General features: G+C 40.2%; 1 protein-coding gene across 1 annotated transcript in view; it reads left to right on the top strand.

The window, feature by feature from the left end:
• LOC105937545 (gamma-aminobutyric acid (GABA) B receptor, 2) overlaps window positions 1-19,655 on the top strand; it is a 204,806-nt gene that overhangs the window by 30,006 nt on the left and 155,145 nt on the right. The gene's annotated exons all lie outside the window — the stretch shown is intronic.

Raw genomic sequence — 19,655 nt, 5'->3', positions numbered from 1 at the left:
GGAAACCTGATACATCTAGACTCAGTGCGTCATCCATAAAAGGAAAATGTATTCAATATGTAAATGAATTAATTCTGCATTTCAGATTTAGACAGGGAGCACCTAAAAATGGATTATAAACTAAGATGGGTAGAAAGCAGTGGCGATATGGCCATGACAAGGTAAAGCAAATTAAGAAAGGTGAAAACTGTTTTTTTTTTTTATATTATTCTCTAGAGGGAACCTGACTGTGTGTGTTCATGCTTTCTTGAATGCAAAGTGCATGTCAGTGTTCTCGGAGAATGCATTAAGCCAGATGAGGTTCCCATAGAAACACCTGCGTTATTTTTCTACAAATAAACATGCAGACTTGGCTCACATTTCTTTGAAGACCACACTTTCCCATTACCCTTCGTGTCTGCTGTTTGATCCTCAAGGCAGCCAGCAGCACACATCCCCACCCTTGTGTTACAACATCCCTTGTTCCCATTTTAATTTCTTCCCCCTCAACAGTCTTCCCCCTCGCCTCCGCCACCCTGCCACTCGGCTCCGTAATGATAGATGTCTGGTGTGTGCGGCGTACCAAAACCTGGAGGAAACGTTCTGTCAACCATCATCCCAGTACAAGGATGCCTGTGTTTAGGCCAATAACCCTTGGTGCTGTCACGTCCCCTAATTATTTTGTAAGAGATTGATTAACCCTCAAGTGGAAGCAGCCATTTTCATCTCAGGGCGCTATAACGACTCGGCTGGATGCGACTTAGGAAATCTGTGTCTCACTTTTACTCCATTCTGCATTTAAATCAATACCTATGTGAATAACCTTTTACAAAGTTTTGTTGTGACTTTTTGGACACATTCATGTCATATTCTGATGGTAAAAAAAAATATTTTTAGTCATAAATTATGTTGTTCTTTTTTACGTTTACATAGATAAAATATATTAATAAATATAGGGTCAGTGTGGGGATCTGAATATTTGAATCTCAAACAGTAGTCAAATATAGTAAAATTATTATTCTAATACTTTTTATTATGCTCACATTGTTTAATTGGTCTGAGCCAAAGTTTTCAAAGCATCTTAAGAGTCTTTCACAGTTTTCTTTACACATCAACATTTTCAGAATAATCTATTTTCAGCTTAGGCCTATCAATGAATGAAGCTTAAACGGGGCACATAACCCAAGGGTTGAATCCATCTGAAGTTTTTCAAATTCCAGAAATTTTTTTTTATGATTACTTCTTGGACCAAAATAAAACATTTTAGATGTAGTTTGACAGCATCATTAATCAGCATCACACTGTCGATGTTTCTTCTTGTTATAATTGTTATAAATTACTGCTTAATTGCTATAAAATCTACTCTGCAAAAGCCAGAGATAAGTTTACCTTCTGCGTCTTTTGTCGCTTTAGTCCCATGTTTTTGAACAAATTTGGAAATTTAGCAATGCCCAAATCAGGCGCTTCCTGGCTGATTGTGTTTTCAACTTTTGTTTGACGTCGGAGCTACTGATTGTGATTTTGACTGATTTTGTTTTTCCAGGGACTATAATGGGACTTTGAAAAAAGAGAGAGAGAGAAAAAAAGATATAACCGGTTCTTTGACAGAAGCAGAAGCAAAATACTTCAAGTTCTCAATTACATACATTTAGTAAACTTAACAAAGAAATATATGTTTGATTGACCCTAGAAAATATCAGATCCTATCAAGTGAAACTGTGAGAAATGGATCTCTGGCCCTGTACTTGGTACAGCCCTCAGCTTTAAGCTACATGTGCCAGCAGTTGATGGATTTCTAGATAATTTGGTGACAAGTAAACATGTATGGAATTTGTAAAGAGAAGATGGGAATGGACGATTTGGCCTGCTCAATGTGTTCCAGTTAAAAGCTCTAACTAAAGGACGATTTTAAAGAAGTGGACTGAGCTGATTGGAGGGTTTTCTGTGGCTGAGAGGTGACAGAGCTGATTCTAAACAAGTCTGGAAAAGTCCAAAACAAACAAAGCCCTATATCATGACATCCAGAAACTTTGAAAATAAAGTTTAAGAGAGAAAGATGAAAAGATGTTTTGTTATGTCTAAGAGATCCTGAAAGGTAGTGAAGGTTGTAGTGAACATTTTTGTTTAGGCTACATTTAGCTGAGATCTTTGGGCCAAAACTTTTTTTTTTTGTTTTTTTTGTTTTTTTCTTCTCTGGGCTTGATAAAGATATCCACCGGCCAAACCCAAATAGCAATGAAAAACATGTCCATGTGCATCCACAGTTTGGGGGGGGGGGGGGGGGGGGGGCTAAATCAGCCGCCACTTTGCCAGGTTTAGCTGCCAGTTGGACGTAAAGGTCGACAGACCTTTGATGAGCCCAGTCCCACTAGTTACCCCATCATCCCTGCTGCCACTGAGCAGTCTTTGTATTTGATTGCAACAACATTGCAGTCAAAATATATAAAGTAAAACAAAATAGACAAATTAGTTGATTTAGGTAAGTTATCAGTTGAGTCTGAAATTATTTCTGTGTACTTGGATTTATATGCAGTTCAAAATTGCTAAATACTCCCACTGCAACTGTTGAGTTGAGACTTTCTAAGCAAAATCTGTCATTTACAAGCAGCAAACAGGCAACCAGAAACCAATAAAATGGAAAACTTTCAACCAGGAGTATAAATAAATACCTACCAACTCAAAGTCTGAACAAAGCTGTTATATTTGTCACCAACTGCTTCAACTTCACCATCCATGCACACACGACTTACAGTAAGGTTAAATCTCTTGCAATTTCTAAGTCTTGCTCTCCCTGATCTTCAATGCATTCTTCTTCATATCAGTTTAATTTCTCAGTTAAAAAACACTGCATGAATACCCTTCAGTTTCCACATCAGCACCAGCATGAATTTGCTTGCAAGCCACGATGTTTGCCTTGCCAAGACTCACTGGTTCCCTCAAACCTTGCTGCTTGCTGACTCTTGAATATCAACGCTTCACTGTTGATCTGAAAGATGTAAAGATTTCTAAAATACTGAAATTGAAAATCTATAACCTTCCAGTTTTTTTTATTGCTGTTAATAATATACCTCTGGCTTTAAACTGCTTTCTACGTACTTTGAGTATTTAACCTATTGTCACATCTAAGTAACTCTTGTAGTCAAAGCCTCTTGTAGTATTGTAGCTGATAGAAAAATATTGTGGGCTTTCAGATTTTCTTTGCTTTTATATCATTGACAGATCAGCTAACAAGTAAAAAAAAAAAAAAACTGAAATTGCATTTACCTAATGAGTCACTTTAAAAATCTACGTGCCTTCAACTGCTCATGTTGGATCAACAAGAAAGTAAAAATAGTTTTTTGTTTTATTTAATCTGCTTCTAACTTTCTTATAATAGAAGATAAACTGCATGGTTAAGTCTGAGTGAGTCACTCTTTGTTTAATCTGCTGATTTGGCCCTGAGTGAGATTAAGGGCTATGGTGTAGAATGAGACAGACAGCGGAAGAGGAAAATAACTCGAGAGCTAAGACGACAGAGGAGCGTGGATGCAGAAAAGGAAGAACAGAGAGACGGAGAAGCACGGCTGATTTCAGAGGTGAATGCAGGGGTAGAAAGAATTGTGCTGTGGAGACTTTGTGAAAATAAGTTTGGAGTTGAGATCCAGCATGTGTGGATAAACATCGGACAGTTTGAGGTCAAGGCTGTGCCTCTGGACTATTCAGGGTATTTGGTGTGGGCCAAAGTGTCTCGTTCTCTTTGAGGGAATCTGTATCTAATGACTTCCATTCACACTTGACTCTACAAGTAGGATCTCATATATATATATATATGTGTGTGTGTGTATACAGTAGCTTTTTCCCTTTGATATGTGTGTGGGTGTTACTTTGATTTTCTTACACCTCTACCACACTGTCAGTTAAATTCTTAAGCAAATCTTAGCAAAAAAAAAAAAAAAGAAACGTGTACATTTTCTTTATTTAGACCAATTTAGTCTGAACAACTAAATCAGACTCATCTAATTAGTAACTTGTTTTTTTCTTAAAACCCAACTTGATTAAAGCTGTGTTAAGGTTCGTTGGAGAACATTAGTAAAGAAATGGTATCATCAAGACCAAGAAACACAGACAGAGCCCATCAGAGATGCAGTTGTGGAGAAGTTTAAAGCAGAATTAAGTCATGCAGCAACATACCAGGTCTTCTCACTGATCACAGTTCAATCCATCAGGCTAGGAAAGGACAGACTGAAGCACAACCTGCTAACCTTCCAGGGTGAGGCTGTCCATCTCAGACAAAAGGCTGGACGAGGAAACAAAAGGTGATGAATTTGGAGGGGCTGCAACAGTTTACAGCTCATGGTTGTAATCATGTTTTTCGCACAACATAACTCCATATCGGCTACGAGATGCCGCGTGTGCCATTAGCATTACAAGTTACTGAATGCTCTGCTAGTGCGTTGGCATGTCAATGTACTGTAGATGTCAGTCTGGACCACAAGCCCTCCCCTCAACTTTTGACACTAGATAGGGACCTCAGTTAATGAAAAGATTTCTTAATGTCTAAGGAAAACGGAACACTTCCATAATTGCATATATGTCTTGAATTGGGCCCACCGTATATCTATTTTTCACATGAGTGGTTTTGATCAAAGCATATGTTAACAATATGTTAGAAAGGGTCACTCAAATCCAAACCCAAATCTAGCTGAGATGATATGGAGAGAGTTGAAAATTGCTTTTCACCAATGTTCTTCTTTTAATGTGTCGGAGTGTGAGCGATTCCCCAAAAAGGAATGAGCAAGAATTTCAGTCTGTGGATGTGCAAAAATGTTGACGACTTAAACCAAAGGCCTTGCTTCTGTAATTGTAGCCAAAGGTGGTTCTGGAAACTGTTGACCTGAATGCTATTTCAGCCCCACATTTTTTTGCTTCTCCATGTTTTTTGGACAATCGCATACAATCCCAATAACTTGCATTGGAGTTTGTGGCTTTAATGTGTCAAAATCTGTAAAAAAAAAAAAAAAGCTCAAGAGGTATGAATACATTAGCAACTCCCTGATGCTGTTTCTGAGTTACAGAGGGAGTCTTTGTGTTTTTGTTAAATCAGAGGGAAATTATTTACATAACATAAAGGGATACTCTGGGATTTTCCTCCCACTCTGATTTGTAACTCAGAGAAGCTGCTGGCAAGCGGCTTCCCGCTCAACATACTGTATTCCCAGCCTTGTTTGCAGTGCCTGATGAAGCCTATTCATTTGGCTCACATCTGCCATGAGTACCGCGGTGGCAGGGTTTATATTTAGCTCCGATTCAAACCTCAGTGTTCTGCCTGGATAACACTACATGGGAGCTGATAAGTGTTAACAGGCAGTAGCATCTATTTCCCCCTCCCCCTTTATACAATTTGCCACAACACTCTGTCTAATGAGTTCCTGCTTTGTTTGGTGATATGTGTGTTTAAAAAAAACAAACAAACATGTGGAATGCATGTTCCCTCTGCAAACAATATGTGCAAAATAATGAGGGGAAACATGATAATTCAGATTTGGAAATCTTAATCTTCCAGCACGGCTGCCTGAGCTTGATTTTTTTTTTTACCTCCCTTAATGAGCTGTGATTTCCAGTTGGTGTCTGAAATCACATTTAGTTTTGTATGGGGGGGGGGGCTTATAATTATTTAGTTTGGTGTGTGCGTATGAGAAGAAGCTAATTTATCCTGCAGTTCTCACACGGGGTGGTTGGATGAAAAGTAAGTCTGTTTTTGCAGGGCTTTATTCGTTAAGTTTTATTAATTTAGCCAGCATCCTGGAGCGACGTAGTGGCAAAAGGATGACACGCAGAGAGAGGCGAGATGAGTTTTAAAAAAAAAACACACACATGGCAGAAGTAAACATACAAACGGTGTGAGAGTCTGAGAGATCACACGAGCACCTGAAGGGGCCCGCTTTCTTGCAGCTGAGACTACGAATGTTGCCCACAAACAAACAGAATCCGGCACGCACGTCTCTCCGCGCGCTTTCCATCCACCCACCCACCCACACGCACATTTTTGCTCAAACCCCCAACAAGCCGGGCCCTGTTCCACACCAGTGGCTAAAAAGACGGGCAGCACAGCTGACACTTGTGCCTAAGAGAGGAAGAGAAAACAGAGCCAGCTCTCCCTCTTCTTCTCCTTTTCTTCCAAGTGCTGCTGCGGCTGCTGCTTCTATACTCCTCACCCCTCCTGCAAGCCATTTAACATTTCATAGCAGTAATGCACGGGCTTCTCCTGGGCTGAAAGTCACAGCGCTGGTTTATTCATCAGACCTGACCAATTTAGCTGCAAGTGGATAAGCAGATTTCGGGCCAGCGACTGAGATATTTAGTTTGAGTGGTGTTTGGGATTATAAATGTGGTTGTTGCATGCCCAAAAAATGATCGCTTTGCTACATTAAAGTACAGCACAGTCGCAGGAATAAAACAATGCCGCTTTGCTTTCAGTGTCACAAAGCCCCCAAGGCACACGCTGCTCTCCATTAACGTGACAGCAAAAGAAACATGTTTCTTTCATGTCTGAATGAGTCTGAGTTTTCTGTAACAACTTCAACCGGGATTCATTGCCGGTCGGGCCATTTAAAAAATTGCATATTGCTTTAAATAGAGCACCTACAGGTCAAGTGCAAACTAGCGGATAACTGGATCCTCCGGTATTAAGAAGCAAAAGGAAACGTACAATCTTTTAGATGAGTGGTTCTCAAACCTTTCTCATCAATACATGCTCAGTATCTGCCTTTTGTTTCAGTTTAGTAAGAAGGCCTAAAGCTAAAGTTATATAACGTTCCAACATCAGCTTTCTTCCATTTGACACTATTGTGTGATCAGTTTGATCACCAGATAAAGTGGGCTGCCACAGAAGTTTTGAAGTTTTTACATCAAGAAATTGTGCTCCATGAGCATCCCAGCATGTATACACTATGTTTTTACCCCATATGTTCACCTCTACTACATAATGTAGCAGAAAATACCATCAAAAACTCTTTGGAAAACCTGCAAGACTCTACTTGTAAACTGAAACCATTTAACTGGTTCATCACAGAATTGGTTCTATGGCGGTCTCAGTCCCCATCTCAGACCTCAGACCTAAAATAAGTCTGAAACCTGGGGGTGAGGTAAAGATAACGGAGCATATGGGAGGACACAGGTCCCTGGATTGTAGAGAGGATTAGACGAAGATGAATAGTCAAAGACTCCTCTTTCTATGGGATCCAATCTTGTGAGTGTGGACTTGTCTCCTGGTTCAATAAGCAAATGCTCAGGCATGATGTCTGTTGTGGACATGCATTGTTGAAAGTCTGATACAGATCTGTAGTTTCAGGGAACGTGAAATGGCATTGATTTGCTTTGGCGGCTCAGTTGCTTTCACGGTAACATCTTGATTTTGTAAAAAACAAAACAGAAAAACTATTTCATTCCTTTCCTGGGCATCCTTTCTTTTTTCTATTTTTATTTCAGCGTTTTTGTTTCTTGGTCTCTAATTAACACACTGGTGGTGTTCCTCTTCTCTCCTTATCGTTTTTCTTCTCGACTCCTCTGTCAGGAAGACTGTAGGGTACTGGAGTATTCTCGTTAATTTAGCAACACACAATGTTTGCCTTGATGCCCATTAGTCCAGGAGCTCAGCTAAACACGTGAAAACACAGATGAGAGGGCATACAGTACAAGTCCCTGCTGGCACTGGGTGATGAAACATCCTGTTACACTTGCAGCGTTTGGATGGAGTGGTTGCTTGTGTAGGAAAGAGCCTCAGAGATGCTACTCTAAACTGGTTTAGAAAAAGGACACAAAAATGTGCAGGTTTTCTCTCTACTGAAGGGTTCGACCCTTCAGTAATAATCTTTGTGACTCTTCTCAGGAATAGCGATCATTTAAAGTATCATATGATCCTCGACATCACCATCTTTTCTTGTCATGGCTGAAAGAGAGAGTGCAGGAAGGCAGGAACTAAGAGAGTACAATCAAAGATCAGTGGGAGTTGGCAGGGTGAAAGGAAGTCAGCCGGGACCCCCAGAGCCCTGTGATTCACCGGCACAATGAATAAACTGCGCACACACACACACACACACACACACACACACACACACACACACACACACACACACACACACACACACACACACGCACGTGTCCGCATACAGAAACAACTCTGTACCAAACATGCAGGCATAAGTGTGCACTTGTGCCCTGACACAGGTTACCTCAGGATCAATCACTGTCAGAGCTTTTTACCATCTTTTATCTTAACAGTGAGGATTGGCCTGAAGAAGATGAATTCGATAATTTGGTTTTCAGAGTCGTTTTCTGTAATTGGTTTATTGACCAGACTTCTATCTCTCTTTTACATTTGTACCTGTGTGGAGAATGTGTCGTCTCAAGTGTTTGGATTTCAGAAATGGGATATTGAACCCAATCGAAACAGTTTGTCTCAGTTTTATGTTGAAGTTTTGTCTGTTTTACATATTTATTCCAACATCATAGGAAAAATAAAATACAATAATTTTGCTGTGCTCCATCAATTTAGATTGCATCACAACATTCTTTATTAATTTACCTCCTTCTAATTAAGTGTCTGATGTTTCCAACTTGCAGCTGCATCTTATTCTATTGTCAACTTTTATTTTTGTCACTTATGGTTTATGAATATAATGCTTTGTGATTTCATGTGCAAAACCAGTACAAAGTATTGTTCAGATGTAAAGTGGGAGGAAAAAGGGTTCATGGTTTTTATATCTTTCTTGCACAAAAAATGCAATTATTTTTTTAGTTCGCCTTGAATCAATGCTGCAATTGTCACTGAGTATTGTGAGCTTTTTGCATCAAGAGACAGATTTTTTTTTGCTCTATTTCATCAAAACAACTCTAACTCTCTGGCTCATTGGGTTGTGTGTGTGATAGGTTTTTCAAAATAATCTATTCTACGAATATGAATTATTGAGTGATCCTTATTTTCCGTTAAAATTCCTTATACACTGCCCTGTTGACATTTGTTCAAATTGTCACACTGCAATAACAGAGACACTCAGCCTCTCTCCTCCATGCAGCCACTCAACAACAACCTGGTGTCGGGAATTTAAAGATGTATAGTACATCCAGAAAGACATATGCGACTCTTATTATCGACAAGACAAACACAAAAGTGTTGTCCAGAGACACGTAATGCCGAGCAATGTCACACGCTATGCTATACCAACAAGATGACGCTACAATGCTCATGTTTGAGAGCGACTTACAAAGGATAGTAAAGCTTCTGTATCTGCAACAGTGAAGCATTAAGCCAACAGTATCTGTTTAAAGATTAGCTTCACGCACATAGTTCTACCATAAATTATATGTGTATACCTTTTAGTTCAGGGGTGTCAAACTCATTTCTATATTGGGCCACTTTAGCATCATGAAGTCATTAAAAGGGCCAGTTGCACATGTATAGTTGATACTTTTAATTTCATAATTTAATTTCAGTTCACATAGAAATATAAGAAAAAGCATAGTAACATAAAAGTAGCACCAGTAGGAACTTGGTAGGCATTTGGTACAGGAGGCACGTGTCACGTTCTGTTCTGGTTTATGTTTAAGGTATTTTGCCCTCCTTCCTTAGGTTCTCTGGTTGCTTTGAGTTTTGTCTTGTCTAAGTTCTTGTTTACTGTTAGTTTATCCTGTTTTGTCATCAGTTTTAGTCTTAGCTTTATTTTCTGTTTTAGGTTTGTACTTCAGGGTTGTTTTGTTCTTTATTAGATCGTGTGTGTAGTTTGTTTCTGTCCACTTGTCTTGTCAGCTTTTTAGATTTGTCTGTTCTTGTTTTGAGCCTCAGCACTGATGTCTGGTCTAATTACTTATTCTGCACACCTGCCTAACTCCACCCCTGCTGCAATCACCTCTCACCGGTTTCACCTGCTTCCACCTCCATATAAACTGTTGAGACCAGACATCAGTGCCAGTGCAAACCAACAAACAGAAACTTGCAGGAGGTCTCCTCCTGCAAGTTTCTGTTTGTTGGTTTGCGTTTGGATTTTTGACCCTTTGTCTCCAGTGATCTGAGCCATCCTGTTTTTGTCTGTTCCTGCCCTGCCTGCCCAACTGGACTGTTTGTTTCTCTGCCCTTTTTGGTTTTTGGATTTTGTTAATAAATATTCTTTTACCGAACCTCTGCTGGTCTGGTTGAATTCTGGGTCCTCTGCTCTGATTCATGACAGCACAGTTTTAGTTACTTAATACAATTTAAAAGGATATGTACTTTATGACATGATATGCCTTTCTTGGCTCATGAGAGCCAGATAAATTGCCTCAACGGACCAGATTCGGCCCGTGGGCCTTGAGTTTGACATGTGTTTTAGTTAACCAGAGACATAAAGAATGTGTAGATCGCAGAACAGAGGAATGATCTCAGAGAGGCTTTGGTTTGGTTTGGCACCATGCATAGCATTTTGCATGTCGGCCAAAGGATCATCCCCCCCACCACCACCATCTGAGTAGAGCAGCATTTTCCACTTGTTTGTTTCCCTTACATGACTGTAGGCCAATTGCAGATACAACTTCCTGTGGCTTTCTAGCAACAATGGTTTTCTCCAGGTCACTCTTCTATAAAGGCTGAATTTTGTGAAATGCATGACTAATGCCCTGTCAACAGATCCCCCCCCTTCCCCCCTTTCTAAGCTGTGGATTTCTGCAGCTTCTTCAGAGCCACCATGTGCCTCTTGGCGGCTTTTCTGATTAATGCTTTCCTTGCCTGGACTGTCATTTTCGGTGGACGACCATGTAGAGTTGTGCTTGTGCCACAGTCTGCCTTTGCAATGGATGCTCAAATGTTGGGTTATTGCTTTTAAACCCACTCCCAATTTATAAGTCTTCCAAAAAAAAGTTCTGGACATCTTTTGCTTTCCTTTTTGGTTTCTATGTTATTTACACTAACATTCTCTAACAAACCTCTGTAGCCTTCAAATTACACACAGCTTGAATCTGCTAACTTCTGATTATATTTATGAGTATCAGGGTAAAGGAGCTGAATGCAAATGCATGCCATGCTTTCCTGAAATTTATTCATAAAAAACCCTGAATGACTATGTAAATTCCTTCCACTTAACAATTATGCACTACAATGAGTAGGTTCATCACAAAATCCTAATAAAATATAACAGAAAATTCTGGTGCAGTCTGCCAAAATATGGAAAAGGGGTATTAAAACTTTCGCACAGCAATGTAAAACAGCTAATGTAGAGATTTAGTTGTTGTAACCATGATAAAACATGGTGCTGACCACGGAAGTGACAGGTGTCATCCATCATTTGAGAGCTTTTGATGACAAAAAGATGAAATCGATGAAAAGGAATCAGTTGGCGTCACAGGTTGAGAGTTTTCTTCAGTCATGGTGTGTAACCGGATGCACCAGACCCGCTTTTTATGTTGGCTCATGTACTTAGACATACACACTCACTTAAAACATTTGTAGTGGCGTTGGTCTATGAAAGAGGAGATTGGTATTGATCTTTCTCAGCACCACTGTGTGTGTGTGTGTGTGTGTGTGTGTTAGTATGAGTCATGCATCCAATTGTATTTCCCCTGAGAAAAGCTGCTTGTGTTTAATTGTAACAACTAAAATGACATTAATCATGCTCGACAAGAAAAGAAACTTTGTTGACAGTGCTTCAACAACATGTGCTTAATTTACTTTTATCTATGTGTTTCACCATTCTTGCCCCCTTGATCTGTGGCTTGGAAACATTAGGGACTGTTTTCCATTGCCCAGAATAGGACCCTTTCCAAGCTCATCATCTCTTTAAGCTGTGTACACTATCAAAACAGTCATTCCCAGCATCTTAAGTTGATGCTGTGCGTGGCTGACTTTGATATCTTGTGCAGTTGAAGCCTCAGGCTGACTTCCCCTTTTCGCTTTGACCAGTGGAGTTTATGTGCAAAGCTAGCTTCACCAACTGTGTAAAATATTAACACAAAAAGAATTGACTGAAGCATTTACTGTAATACAGCCAATTAGGTCGTCTTAATGTTTTGGGGTTTAGTGTGGTTTGTATTAGCAGCCAGGAAAAGGCTTTTAGTTGCCTCAATTTTAAGAAAAAGAAGTTCCGAGAGGAAATGTGTAGTTTTAACGGATATTCATGCAACTTTAAAACAACCACATTAAAAAAAAATGTGTTGAATGCTATTCACTTCAACTGCTAAGCTGGTCTGAAACAGTATTTATATCCTTACAGATTTCTTTTGTGTCTCGCCTTTTGTCACAAAGATTCAATTGAATATAATAAGATAGAAACATCCTTTATTGTCAGTAAGTGAGGAAATACAAGTGTAACAGCAGCAAAGTGACAAGCAGATGGAAGCATGCAGATGTACACAAAGATAAAACATAAAAATACCCAATACATTTGTGAATGAAAAACAACAGACTAGTTACAGGAAATGTATAACCTGTACAAAAAGAACAGGGATGTATACACTTAATGAGTATGGTGGAAGCAGTGATGGTTATAAAGATCCTGCTAGGAGAAAGGATCTGCGATAATGCTTCTTTGTGCACCTAGGAGGCAGCACTCAGTAACTGAAGGAGTTGTCCAGCTCTGCAACTGTTTAATGCATGGGATGGGAGACAATGTCCAAGAGTGATGATATTCTTCCCAGAGTCCTTCAGTCTAACCTCCACTTGTACAGGATTGAGGGGGCATCCTAGGACAGATTGGCCTTCCTGGTGAGCTTATCTAATCGCTTCCTCTCCGCTGTAGATAAGATGCCGCTCCAACAAACTCCATAATAGAACATAACTGATGCAGGCCGAGAGTCTTCAAAGGTCTTCAGGGGCACCCTCTGGCCACCAAAAGATCTCAGTGTCCTTAACAGGTTGAATCTGCTCCTACCCTTCCTGTATAGGGCATAATTCTTGTGACTCCAGTCTCAGTGTCAGTTTTCTGAATGTTCACCAGTATTGGTGTTGTGGACCGGCACCTGTCTCAGTACATACTGAACTACCTCACTGGTTGACCGCAATATGTGAAGATGTGTGTCACTGACAGGATGATCTGCAGTATGGGAGCACCACAGGAAACTGTGGTGGCCACATTTCTGTTCATCCTCAAGGTTGCAGACTTCTCCATTAGCTCACCAGGCTTCCACCTTCAGAAGTTCTCTGATGGCTCTGTCATAGTCAGTCTCATCACAGATGAGGATGACTTAGATAGTGGATACAGAGCTTCGTTCCTTTGTACCATTGGATACAGAGCTGACGTTAGCAGAACCTTCCCATATTAAATGCAGGGAAAACAAAGGAGCTAGTGATGGACCTTTGCAGGTGCAGGCCAACCTCTTTGATACCAGTTAACATTTAGGGAACCTAGGGATAGTGAACTCTTATAAGTGCCTCAGTGTTCACCTTAACAATAAACTGGACTGGAGTCATAACACTGATGCTCACTGCAGGAAGGGTCAGAGCAGACTCTAACTGCTGTGGAGGCTGTGGTCTTTTGGAGTACAAGGGGTGCTCCTGAAGACCTTCTTTGGCTTTGCGATGGCATCAGCCATCTTCTATGGTGTGGTTTGTTGGAACAGCAGCTGACCTGTAGCTGGGAGGGAGTGGCAGGATAAGGTCATTAGGAGGGCCAGCACCTAAATACATCACAGACTTGTTATCAGTGTATCATCCATCCAGACCACTAAGGTCTTCTGCAGGGGTGGTCCAAGCTTGTTTGGAGCCCTGGATGAACAACTCCAGCGGTGCCCCCCATTGGCAGAGAGGGAACATACACTGTCATCAAGATAACGCGGCCAACAATATGTCCTCATGCTAAAAGCTAGCAGCTCAATGTCCTTACTGCAGAGCCTCTCTTTGATAGTTAAATGCCCAGAGTTGCACCACGTGTCATTCAAAAACATAGCTAGGAAAAAAAAAGAAAAAAAATATATATATATTGCTAGACCCTCTCCTCTCTTCTTACTGTTCTGTTGGCTTAGAGTAAATAACAACTATCCATGTGTGTCCGAAGTTAGCAGGTCCAGAGTTAGTGTGGCAAAGGCAGCCACTTCATTAACTTTGTTGAAAACAGATCTTGATTTTCCTATGATGATGGATAGGATGACGGATCTGTACCTTCTCCACTGGTTGTGACACCTGATGCCTGTGGGGGTCTTATGTGTACTCCTTTTCAGCTCATGGGGAATATCAGGCCACTCGGTGGGAGATGATACCATGGAGCCACTGAGAGTTAACAGCTGATCTCTGGTGTAAATAACAGGAGCATGGCCGCTCACACAAATCACACTCTGAACACAAATGTCTCAAAAAAAGAAAGTTTAACCTGAGTAAACACAAAGAAGGAGTATTCAATTCAATCCAATTTATTTAATGTATATAGCGCCAATTCACAACACATGTCAGCTCAGGGCATTTTACAAAGTCAAATTCAATCAAATTGTTCAGACAGATTGGTCTAACCGTTTTCTAGCTAAGGAAACCCAGCAGATTACAGCAAGTCTTCATTTGCAGCATTCATTCCTCCTGAAAAAGCGTAGAGTCACAGACAGTTAGACAGTTGTCTACATTGTCCATGGCTTTGCAGCAATCCCTCATACTGAGCATGCATGAAGCGACAGTGGAGAGGAAAACTCCCCTTTAACAGGGAGGAAAACCTCCAGCAGAATCAGGCTCAGAGTGAATAGCCATCTGCTTTGACATACCGGGGGTTTGAGAAGACAGAGCAGAGACACAAAAAAGCACAGAAGCAAACCTTGATCCAGGAGTACTTTCTATATTAGAGGGTAATGGCAGATGATCTGCCCCCCTGGATGGTGTCACAGCTAACAGAATGCCAGACCAGGTGTACTATGAAGAGAAAAAAGACACAGAGAACATAAAGTTAAAAACTGAAATTCAAATGATGACTTCAATTAATAACACAAGAAAAATGGAAAAAGAAATTGTCCCCCATACGTTAGAACTGGTTTTGCTCCCTAGATGCAACAACTCTCATCATGTTTTTGCAACTACTAGGAATTATATTTTTAGATAATTATGCCTGCTCTTCTTTGCAGTCAGATTGAGATCTGGACTTTGACCACTACACTCCAAAACATACATTTGTTTGAGCCGTTTAGATGTGGACTCGCTGGTGTGTTTTTAGCCATAATTCCAAGTTTGGACAAACAAACGTGAGACAGGCCTTTGTGCTCTTTTTTGTGTGTCAACAGTGGTTTTGGCATTGGGACTCTCCAATGGATGCCATTTTCCCCAGTTTCTTTCTTATTGTCGAATCCTAAACACTGACTTTAAGTGACACAAGTGAGGTCTGCAGTGATTTAGATGTTGTACTGGGTTCTTTTCTAAGGTTCTGGATGCGTTATCAGTGTAGCAATTTTGGTTGGCCAGCTTCTCATAGGAAGGGTCACCACTGTTTCTAGTTCTCTCCACTGGCTCTCACCGTAGTCCAGAAGCCTTAGACATGAAATTGTAACCTTTTTCAGTGACTTTTTCTCATGTGTTATTTCTTTGTGAGGTACGCAATGCTGATAAGAATAGGTAAATAGACGAAAAGACAACTGAAAGATGTGTGCACATACTAAATTAAAGATTTAATGTGTGTCAATTGATATGGTGAATAAAATTGTTTGATACTCACAAATAAGCTACAACAACAGCAAGATCAAAATAATCATCCTCAGCAATGCCATAATGGATTATGATAATTTAGATAAAATTATCGTAAAAGTAAATACAATATATCAATTACAATTACAAAGTACGAGTAGAAAAAATATAAATTAACAAGAAAATATATAAGTAAATTAGTAAATGGCTTTGGCAGATTTTCTTTTAGTAAGGTTTTGTTTTCGACCACTTGAGACTATCAGCTCCAGAGCAAACCTCCATAGGTGTGGAGGGTGCAGGGTATACCCCATCCGTTTCCCCAATCCAGAGGCTCCTTGTCTTATTCTCATCCTAATTCTCATCTGTGATTTAATCTCTTTAGATCAGGGCAGGTTGTCGGGCTTTTTGAAATCTTTTAGCCTATTTCTTTTTCTTGGAAAGGCTTTCTGCTTCCAGGTCAGGTTACATTCATCATTGATAGTGATTATTTTTTTTATACAAGTTGATTCATTTAAGAGAGTCAACAAGCAAAAACAAAATATGTAAATATGTAAACATGTAAAGGGACAGGGCGTGGAACAGTGCTTTACCCTGATGGGAGAAATCTACTTTATGAACCCTGACTAGCCTTTAGAATGACTGTACGACGGGAATTAATCGGATTTTCCAAACTGACATAACTCTGAGCGCTGCCTACTGTAAGCAAGATACTCACTTAAATCAACAGCTCCACTTTAAATTATAGAAACCATCCTTTTAATTTCTTATTACATAATTTAGCCCAGCCAAAATAATTGTCCCCGATTGGCTTTTTAGTGTTTGTTCCAGCTGACACTAGTACAAAGAGAACTTTTAAATGATTTCATTAATAAAAGCTCCTCACCGTATGCGCTGAACTCCTTTGTGATATATTGTCTGAATGAAACACATGTGTACCCTCTCTAAGCTATGTTTAAAACATTTAACTTTCACATTAAAGATAGAAAAATGCTCCAGTGCTTGTCTTGCAGTATGGAAAACTCTATATCTCGGTGCAGCAGCCAGATGGTGCAGAAATTGCTCATTGAGCCTCCACAATGAGAACAGGTCTTGTTTACCGATGTATTTGTATTCAGTTTTTGTTCACCTTTTGTTACAATATTTTATAATCACAAGGTGGGTCCAAGATGAAGATTTTTATAAAAAGGGCCACTTTTAAAGTTTCATGAATAACTTTTGTTGAAGTACTTTGTATTTAGGCGGACATGGTTCATTTCCACGAATGTTGACTGATTAATGGATAAGTAAATATAGCAGTCCACAGAATGATAGTAAAACACACAATTGTTAATAATAAGCCTGGAATTGCGTAGGGGATTGTGGGATGCCGTCTATAAGATCTGCACATGGTTTATGCTGCACGAGTCCAGATAAGGTACATCGCCACAGATCCCACCCTCCTGGGCAATGCTCTATTTGACCCACTTCCATCAGGTAAACGCTTCACAAACATTAAATCAAAAGCTAATAGCCTCAAAACAGCTTCTTTCCAAAAGCTGTAAGGACTACCATCCCCTACTGACATGTTTTTGGTCTGTTACATGTTACAAACACACTACTGGTAATGCCTATTTGCACACTCAGGGAATGTCTGATTGCAATTCTGCAAATAAAGGCTTACAATTATTGCACAGTATTTACCCCAAATGGACTAATACAGAACTTTTTTGGACAAATTTATCAGACCCTAAAGATGATTTGCACGTTTTAAGCTTCTGAGGAAGTGTGTTTGGTCAGTGCAATAGACTGATTTGTGTCTGCGTGTTATATGTTATCTGTGTACATCTTGAGGTACCGTCTGTCTCAAAAAAAAAAAAAAAAAAAATACCATGGTAAGACATGGTGACAATAAAGATTTTTGATACCAGAAGTCAGCTATAATATTCACAAAAACTCTATCTTTTAGAGTCGTTTTTAGCTCCATTTTCATACATAATTAAGCCCTGGCTAATTCTTGTCTTTACACGTGTAAAACAAATGTCTGCAAAGTGATGCTCAGTCAACTAAAGACAGTCATTGATGCATTCTAAAAAAAATAGTCAGCAATCAATGTTATCATCAAACACATTCCTACTACAACTCAATAGTCCCCCCCCCCCCCACCCTTTCACTACCGAAAACATGTGTAGAAAAAAAAATGAAGCTGTGTTAAGCAAGCAAAAGTTACAGACAAAAAACAAATTTTTGCCAGCGGAAAACAATTCAAATCTGAAATACCTGCACATCAAAAGACCTCTCAAAAAAAAAAAAAAAAAAAAAAGAGGAGGAAAAAAAACTTGCAGTGATGCAGTTAACCCCTTCAACAGGTTCTCAGTTGCCATGGCAACAGCATGCTGCAGGCTGACCGACCAGCGTTGATATGAACGGAGAGAGAGAGAAAAAAAAAAACATTTCTGAGGCGACCGGCAGAAACGTTCAGAAACGTCAACTGGTTTGCGTGTGTTTGTGTCTAAATTTGTAACGACATAATGAGCTTTTAGATTTTTGTTCCAAAATATTCTCAGATCCCATCGCTGCACTTGCCACCCTGACAAAAAAAGCCACCCTGCGTCTCATAGCTTTCACCGGCGGTGAAATTGACTGCTCCTTGATGACTAACGTCATATTTATTTAGGTCCGCTGTAATTCAGTTGACTGAATCACTCACATAAACACATACAGCATAGCTCCCGCTTAATGACGTCTTCCAGCTTTTATGCCGGCTCTGGGCAGGAACGCGGGAACATGAAAGGGGGGAACAGCCTCGACGTGTTTCTGCATCTCTGTGGATGAGCTGAAGAGAGGAGCGTCAGAGAAAGGGAAAGTCATGAGCCAGTTCCCACCGCATTCTTCTCTCCCATGTACCATCAGCCCACGCGTTGCTTTCCACCCACATCATCTCCACACTGATGGAAGTTCTCTGCTTTCTCCCGTGCTCGTTCCTTCCTTCCCCTCATTCTCTGCTTCTCATCTCACTCCCTATACCCATGCTCTCCTGCCATTTCTGTCTGTCACTCTTTCTGACCACAATATGTGTCTTTATTCCACATGTAAACTCCACTTGTCATGCACAAACTCTACTTCCTTCTTTCTGTTGGTTTCTTCTCTCTCTCATTCTTTCTCTATATCTCTCTTTTTTTTTTTACATAAGTCTGTAGTTTGCTACCCAGCGTATAAATAATTTATCTGCATTTGTGTATTAGCTGTTTGCCTCCATTACAGCCAAACTCTGGAGATCCAGTGTCAGGGTCAGAGAGTTTCCGCTGCCAGTGCCATGTCATCAAAGAGGCTCTAAGTCTAGTTATGCAGGTTATATGTAAAAAGCAGCTTTCAAAACAGAGGAAAAGATGTAGCAGGAGATTCAAGTCTCTTGTGAGAAGCAGATGTGTTCATCTAGAGTTCCTGAGCTACGCATATGTCTGACCATACATGTCTGCTTATTTTTTAAATACTCCTGGAACATTTTGACACAGAGAAATCGGATCCCCGTATTATTTTAAAAATCCTCTCTGATATTGGAGCTATCACATCACCTCTATGGGCTGGTGTGAATGAGATGGAAACAGTTTTATCCGATCACAGCTACCGGAGGTGCCTCATCAAAGGCCTTCTGGCCTGGCCTCATCCCCCCAGGGGGGGGGGGCTGCCATCCTTCTGGAGACACATCAAACACATGAAAGAAGATCACACTCCTTTGCTGCCATCACGTTGATCATCGTATCTGAACAGCAGTTACCACCAATGATGCTTTCAGCAGAAAGCCTCTGGAACAACACTGCATTCTTTTGCTTTTGTTTCAAATATTTGGAAATTTTATTAAAAAAAATCTTTATTTAAACTTTCAAGCAGCTTTAAGTTTTCAGGTACAGTAATGAGTTATGTAGGAATTTATGTAAGAGGAATTCATTTGCTACATTTCATGAGGTGCTGTGTAGAACAACCCCTCTGTCCAGTGGGGGTTCCAGACCAAATTTAGCAGGGGGCCAGGGTGGGGCCAGTGTTTTTTCAAAGGGCACAGAACAAAAGATTGGGGGGGAAACTTAACAGGTCAACATTTCATCGTTTA

The sequence above is a fragment of the Fundulus heteroclitus genome, chromosome 13, assembly GCF_011125445.2.
Source record: "Fundulus heteroclitus isolate FHET01 chromosome 13, MU-UCD_Fhet_4.1, whole genome shotgun sequence".
Taxonomy (NCBI): domain Eukaryota; kingdom Metazoa; phylum Chordata; class Actinopteri; order Cyprinodontiformes; family Fundulidae; genus Fundulus; species Fundulus heteroclitus.
Note: the sequence above shows the minus strand (reverse complement) of the source record. Positions and strands in the feature narration are given on the sequence as shown.